Raw genomic sequence first — 7,850 nt, 5'->3', positions numbered from 1 at the left:
GGGGCTCAGTTAGGATTTTCTTCAGGTCGAGTAGCCTATCCCACTGAAAAGGTCCGTGAATAAGGGTTGTTTAAGGATGTTGAACGAAACCCCCATGTTTCCAGAGGTGAATTATTCAAACCCCAAAGAATCCCTCTCAACACATGGCTATGATGCTCCCCCACTACTTCTGCTCCTGATCAGAGATGCACATATCGTCAGCCACTAAGGGACATGCTCATCTGGTTAAGGTCAAACGACTGACAAGCAAATCTGTGATACTGAGCAGAATATTTGCTGCAGCCCATCATTTATACCATTACAAAACAACGTACATAATAACACTTCCAATCAGTTAAGATCAGAAGCCACTGTCTGATACTGCATCAGGGCATTTATTATTATTATTATTATTATTATTATTATTATTATTGTTATTATCATTATTATTATTATTATCATTATCATTATCATTATTATTATCATCATCATCATCATTATCATCACCATCATCATCACCATCACCATCACCAGCATCATCATCATCATCATCATCATCATCGTCATCATTATTATGTCGGTTTATAGATCATTCTTGCACATGTTGCGCGCATGATTATCGCCCTTGTCATGCCTCTACGTTTGCAAAATAAATAGCTGCCTCACATCCAAAAGCAACAACAGAATGACTAAATACAAATGTCGATAATTTTTTTACGGAGACCGGATTATATTTCACCAAATGGTTGGTAATTTTTGACTTCAGTTTAACACATAGATTTTTAATGTCAAATATTGACACTCGTAAGCAAATATTAGATCTGATCCGAATAATCAATACGTTCAACGCCAATAATTGTTTTACACAACATACTCTATTGATCACAGCCAAAATGCTATAGGAACGACAGTGATGATAAATATGATGACGATGATGGTGACGATGACGCTAATTTTGACGAGTGCTGCTGCTGATGACGGTGATGATGTTGATGATGACGATAACGACGATGACAATGACAATGATGATGATGACGATGTTACTGATGATGACGAGGTTGGTGATGATGATGACGATGATGGTGTTCATAAGGATGATGATGTTTGTGATGATGAAGAAAGTAATGAGGACGTTGATGATGATGATTATTTAATATAGATGATCATGATGATGGGGAGGAGGAGGAGGAGGCGGAGGAGAAGGCAAAGGTAAGCGTATATTCCCATGATTACTATGGTGATGAAGATGATGACTGTAAACATGATGACGATAACGACGATGACAATGATGATGATTAGGAGAAGGAGGAGGAGGATATTGATTGCGTGTTGTGAAACATATGGTGTGCATTGCAATAATTGTGGCAATACAAGACGATAATTATGACACAGATAAAATCAACAATAATAATAAATCACAACGATATTATTATCGTTGTTGTTGTTGTCGCAAATATTATTGACTGAGAGAGCAGTGCATGTCATCAAAGTGACACTGGGGTAAAATATATGAAGTAAAATATATATATCATGACTACCGCCTGTTAAGGGTACACGAAGCACATGCATCACAACTATATGTGCGTGACACTGAGCTCATTTCAATATAGACAGCGCATGACCTCACAGGTGGGGCCCACTAACAAACAAATCTGTGGTATCAAGGAGAATATTTTCTGTAGCCCTTATATTAATATTATTGTTGTTTTTTGTTGTTGTTATTCCTTCGCAACACGGTGTTGGTAAAAATGCACCGGTGTGTTTAGTTATCTGTGAAGTCACAACAAGGACCACAGGCAGATAATGCTGTCCTTAAGACGTGCGCTGTGCCCAATAAGGCTGCTTTTTACATGACATCACTCTTGCATAGGATTTTCAGTTGCCTTAACAAGTCTTGAATTTTCAATGGGATTGAGACCAACGCTCCGATCACTATTGGTATCACTTTTACATCACCATCTTGCATTCCATACAGTCTTGCCATTTCCACTTTCAATTCGGAGCACTTGGGGATTTTTTCAACCTCTTTACTCGCAATATTCATGTCATTTGGTATGGCTACATCAATGATCTGGCAATATTCATCCCTCTTATTCAATATGACAATATCCGGCTGACGGTATTCGATTATACGTCTGAAAATCCTAGTCCCAGATTATTGTTACTTTTCCATCCTTCTGCATAATTTTCACTTGGTACATGTTCATACCAGTTCTCCGTTATTTCTATTTACAGCATGAGAGGCAATGAAGTTACATAACTCTTTATTCGGGCGGCGTTTGTATTCTTTTTGTGCAAGGCTCTCACATCCACTTCCCAGTGGGTCGCATTTTCCAACTCTTTCCCCAGAGTCTGCATCCCTGGGTGTCAAAAGTTTCATAAATGCTATACTTCACTGAATTGATAGCAATAGCTTGGTCTTGTGCAGCAATGATCAGGCTTTCAGTGGTACACTTCAAATCACCTCATTTAAGCCATGCTCACGATGCAGTATTATCACTATCGTCTTGTGCATTCCTTCCAAACTGTTCATGCATTCTCATTTGAAAAAAGGTCTTCTTTTCTCTTCTCAAATATTTGGTTACACTCCACCTTGCTCATCTTTTCATCTGCATTTACACCCATATATTTCGCAGCATATTGCAGCAGGTCTTCATCACTATTTATCAAATACTCGGCAAGCGTTCTCCTTTCCCTCCTAATACAAAAGTCTATAGTAATTAGTCTTCTGCCACCATTCTTTCTTTTCATATACAATCTGTTTATGCTTGCTTTAGGGTGTAGTGCTCCATGCAGCGTCATCAACTTTCTCGTCTTTCTATCCAGTGTTGATATTTCCGCCGTAGTCCATTTCAGGATGAACCCATTATATCTGCCCAGATATTCATTGCGGTAATCAAATGTTCGGTATTCAGGTTGGATTTCAACGCCATCTTCACCATTTTATGATACACTTCGCTGGCCTTAACTTTTATTTCTCTTTGTAGAATGTCATCAAGTTCTATAATACCTAAATATCTATACCTACTATCGTCGGGTTCACTCATGGTGTCTCTTGATATTAACCACAATCCTCTGCAGGCTGCTTTCTTCCCTCTTTTCATATTAAGTACTGAGCATTTGGTAATCCCAAATTCCATACCGATGTCTCTATCATATTTTTGGACTGATTTAGTTAAGGAATCTATCTTCTTCTACTCCTCCACCTCCTTGTCCTCCTGCTCCTCCTGCTCCTCCTCCTCCTCCTCCTTCTTCTTCTTCTTCTTCTTCTTCTTCTTCTTCTTCTTCTTCTTCTTCTTCGTATTATTATTATTATTATTATTATTATTATTATTATTATTATTATTATTATTGAGTGAGAGAGCAGTTCATGCCATCAAAGTGACACTGGGGTAAAATAAACGAAGCCCAATATACCCATCATGACTACCCGTCTGATAAAGGTACACCAGGCACATGCATCACAACCATATGTGCGCGACATGGTGATCTCATATCAAGATAAACAGCACATGACCTTGCAGGTGGAGCCCAGTTAGAATTTTCTTCAGGTTGAGTAGCCCATCCTGCTCAAAAGGTCCCTGAATAAGAGTTGCTCTAGGATGTTGAACGAAACACCTATGTTTCCAGAGGTGAATTATTCAAACCCCAAAGAATCCCTCTCAACACATGGCCATGATGCTCCCCCACTACTTCTGCTCCTGATCAGAGATGCACATATTGTCAGCCACTAAGGGACATGCTCAACTGGTTAAGGCCAAACAACTGACAAGCAAATATGTGGTATTGAGCAGAATATTTGATGTAGCCCATCTTTTATACCAAGACAAAACAATGTACATGATAACACTTCCAATCAGTTAAGATCAGAAGCCATGAGAGCCACTGCCTGGTACTGCATGAGGGCATTTATTATTTATTGTTTATTATTATTATTATTATTATTATTATTATCATCATCATCATCATTATTAGTAGTAGTAGTAGTAGTAGTAGTAGTAGTAGTAGCAGTAGCAGCAGCGGCAGTATTGGTGGTGGTGGTGACGGTTTCGGTTCTGGTGTATTTATTATGATAGCAAAGAAAGCGATTTAGTGATATTAAGAACTTCAGAGTTCGAGAAGGACAGAGACCTGTATTCCCCATTTGAGCAACTGCAATACAAGATTTTGGAGATGATGATGTCAAGATTTACGTAAAAATGAATTTAAAAGTAATATTAAAGTCAAAAAACAAAAAAAGGGTAAAACGCGTGAAATAATCAGGAAAATCCTCAGTGTAAGAAATGAGAGATAGAGGAAAGAGATAACGAAGATGTATGAAAGAGAACAAGAAAGTGAGAAAATCGCCATCACGCCAACCACAAATGAAATTTAACGACACATATATAAAAGAAAACACAGATGCCAGAAAGAGCGAGGGAGACTGAGAGAAAGAAGGAGAGAAAGTACGAATGCAAACGCTAGAAATATGAAAAATCAAGTATTCAATATAAATGTTGCTTGAGGACATGAAAAATGAAGAAAAAAATATTTTACATTTGAATACAAATGGAAATTTTTAGAAGTAAATTTTATTAACGCGGATTTCAGAGAAAGGAATTTAATAATACAATAGTGTATGAATATATGTATGAAGGACGTCGGTATATGCGAATATTTTTGTGCATAGATGGAGTTGTGTACGTTAGGTATGTATATATATATATAATATATATATATATATATATATATATATATATATATATATGTGTGTGTGCGTGTGTGTGTGTGTTACGATCGGCCGGATTGTACATGTTGGTGAGGTAATATACACATATTTAAATGTGTACTTCTAAAACTGTATTTGTGTGTGTGTGTTTGTCTGTGCATGTGTGTATAATTTCTATGCATTGTACATGCATATTAACGAATTTGTTTCTGCGTGGTATATATATATATATATATATATATATATATATATATATAATATGTACATACACATACATATATACATATATATATATGTTTATATACATATATATGTGTTTATATACATATGTATATATATATATATATTCATATGCACATATACACATAATATTTATATATATATAATATATATACATTTGTGAATGTTAATATCTAAAATATATAAATCTAAACGGTAAGATATATGTGTATATATATGTATATATGTATGCGTATTAAGTATATGTATGTATTCATACATATACGCGTACGAATATATGCGTGTGTATATATGTATATATATATATATCTTTCTCTCTCGCTCTCTCTCTGTATATATATATGTATATACGTATATATCTATATAGACATATATACGTATAGACATATATATGTATATGAGAATATGTATGTACATATGTCTATATACATTGATATATCCCATCAAATATTTAAATTAAAACCAATCTTCTAAAAATATGGAATTGATTGAATTTTTGCAAACAAATCATTCTGCTGGTTAATGAAAGATCAATGAAACTATAGTTAGGAAATAAATATAGTACAAATAGAAATAAGTCGATTATTGTGACTATCGCGACAACGAATAAGGACAGTGATGTTGAGCTTATAGTTACTTAGAATGCGGTTGAAAATATGGATAATGAGAGGGAGGAGAAGGATGAGGTTGTGGAGAATTAGAAGAGAGAGGCGGAGTAGAGTGAGCAGAGGATCAGGATGGGGTAGGAATGGAGGTAGAAAAAATGTTGTCGACAACGACAATGATGGTGATGGTGGCGTTGGCACCTGTGGGGGGTAGCATTAAAATGGTAATGATAATTATCTACCATGATAATCAGAATTATGTTAATTATGATGCTGACCGTGATGTTGAAGATGATGTTGATGATGATAATGAAGTGGAGGAGAAGAAGGAGGAAAAGGAGAAGGGAGATAAGCATAAGGATGATGATTATATTGGTGCCAATGAACCAGCCTTGATGCTGGTGTAGGTAATGCTAATGTCGATGATGATGATGATGATGGCAATGCAGATGACGTTCATTGATGACTGTGGTGATTATGATGATGATGATGATGATGATGATGATGGTGATTATGATGATGATGATTATGATGATGATGATTGTGATGGAGATTGCATCGACGGCGACGGCGAGTACGACACCGACGAGGATGATGATAATGGCGATGATGGTGATGATTAAGATAAGTATGGCGATGCCGATGTTGATGCTGACGTATGTGTGATGCTATAGTTGCTATAAGAAAAGAATAATGCTGTCAATACCTGGTAAATATGTTCTAAAATCATCGCCTCACTGCATATCATATATAGTATCAAATATACTAGTTAGAATACGTAATTCGTTATACGTATTGCATATTTTCTTGCAAGGTAGAGGTTTACGAAGATGATGATGCCTGTAAAAATATCTGCTATTAACACCTTGTGATATCATTTATATCATAACAGTAAAAGTCGCTAATGAGTTATGATGTCTATGAATTCGAATTGTTGTTTTTTACTGGTGTTCTTCGAAGGATACTCTAGAAACCTAGTTCTGATCTTTATAAGTGAGAATTACCAATCAACGTGGATATGAAAAGCATGGTGTTGATCCAAATCGATTATGCCTGTATTAAGCCTAGACAAACCTGAAAATATCACTTAATTAACTGATTTGCATAAATGCCGCACACTTCTCCATGAATCTGTAAAATAAAGTCTGCAACATTTAAATTATAAATTTCAGAAAAGGAAATGAAAGATGTGGAACAGACCAGTCGATGTATCAGAAGGAATATCTGTTGACTTTATTTCCGATTTACTCTGTACATCATGGTGTGATGTTTCTATTTCTTCGTGGAGGTATTTCAAGCATATTTCTATGTCTACATAAAGGCTATATGTATCTATATATTTGAAAACTTATAAACGTGTATGTGTGTAAACTTGTGTATGATTTTTAATCTGTTGTTGGTTTCGGTCATTGAATCATTGAACGCAGATACGCTGGTGCACACTCTTCAAATATGAAATATGCAAAATCGACCACAGTACTGATACTTTGTAAAAGTTTGATACTTATTCTGTCGGTCACTTTCGTCGACCCTCTAAGTTACAGAAAAATTAACAAACCAATACCTATTGTCAAGTGGCATTGAGCAACAAACAGAGATTCAAAATCAAAATCACAAACACACACACACGCGTGCGCATATATGTGTAGTTTTTACTAGCACAGAGACATATAATGTGTAATAATGCAGTCAAACCAAGTAATGATATGTTGAATATATTCAATATGTGCGTTTCTGATAATAATGAAACGCAATTCGACTTTTAATCAAAATCTTCTTTAGTTTAGCCATATCAAATATGATCACATTGACCCACTAAGCATGGTCAGGAAGTTTGCAACGCCTACTACATGACCAGAAGAGATGGCCAGAACGGATTGAATATTCATAAGGAGAAAATGGATAGGGAGAGAAAGGCGATACATATAGAGGGGAAGGGAGTGTCAGAAAAGGGATTAGTAGCGATAGGAACAAAGAGTCTCTAATCTGAGCAAGTATTAAGAACCAATTACATGAAATACAGAATAGACAACTCATCAGAAAGTGATAAGTGCAGAATTTGTGAATAAAATGGTGAAAACATATGGCATATTACCAGTCAGTGTACGCTATTATTAATGTATCAGAAGGATGTGAAAGGGATTAGAGAGTGTTGCGGACGTAGAAGGGATTAAGGGCAGTGGAAAGGGAAGAGAAAGGGTCAACTAAATATATGAATAAATAAATGCGCTTAAGAACTATAGACTGTAAGCATAATAATGAGCATAATAATAATAATGATAGTAGTAGTAGTAGTAGTAGTAGTAGTAGTAGTAGTA

Source organism: Octopus sinensis, linkage group LG3 (assembly GCF_006345805.1).
Source record: "Octopus sinensis linkage group LG3, ASM634580v1, whole genome shotgun sequence".
NCBI lineage: Eukaryota > Metazoa > Mollusca > Cephalopoda > Octopoda > Octopodidae > Octopus > Octopus sinensis.
This window is presented reverse-complemented; position numbering follows the sequence as displayed.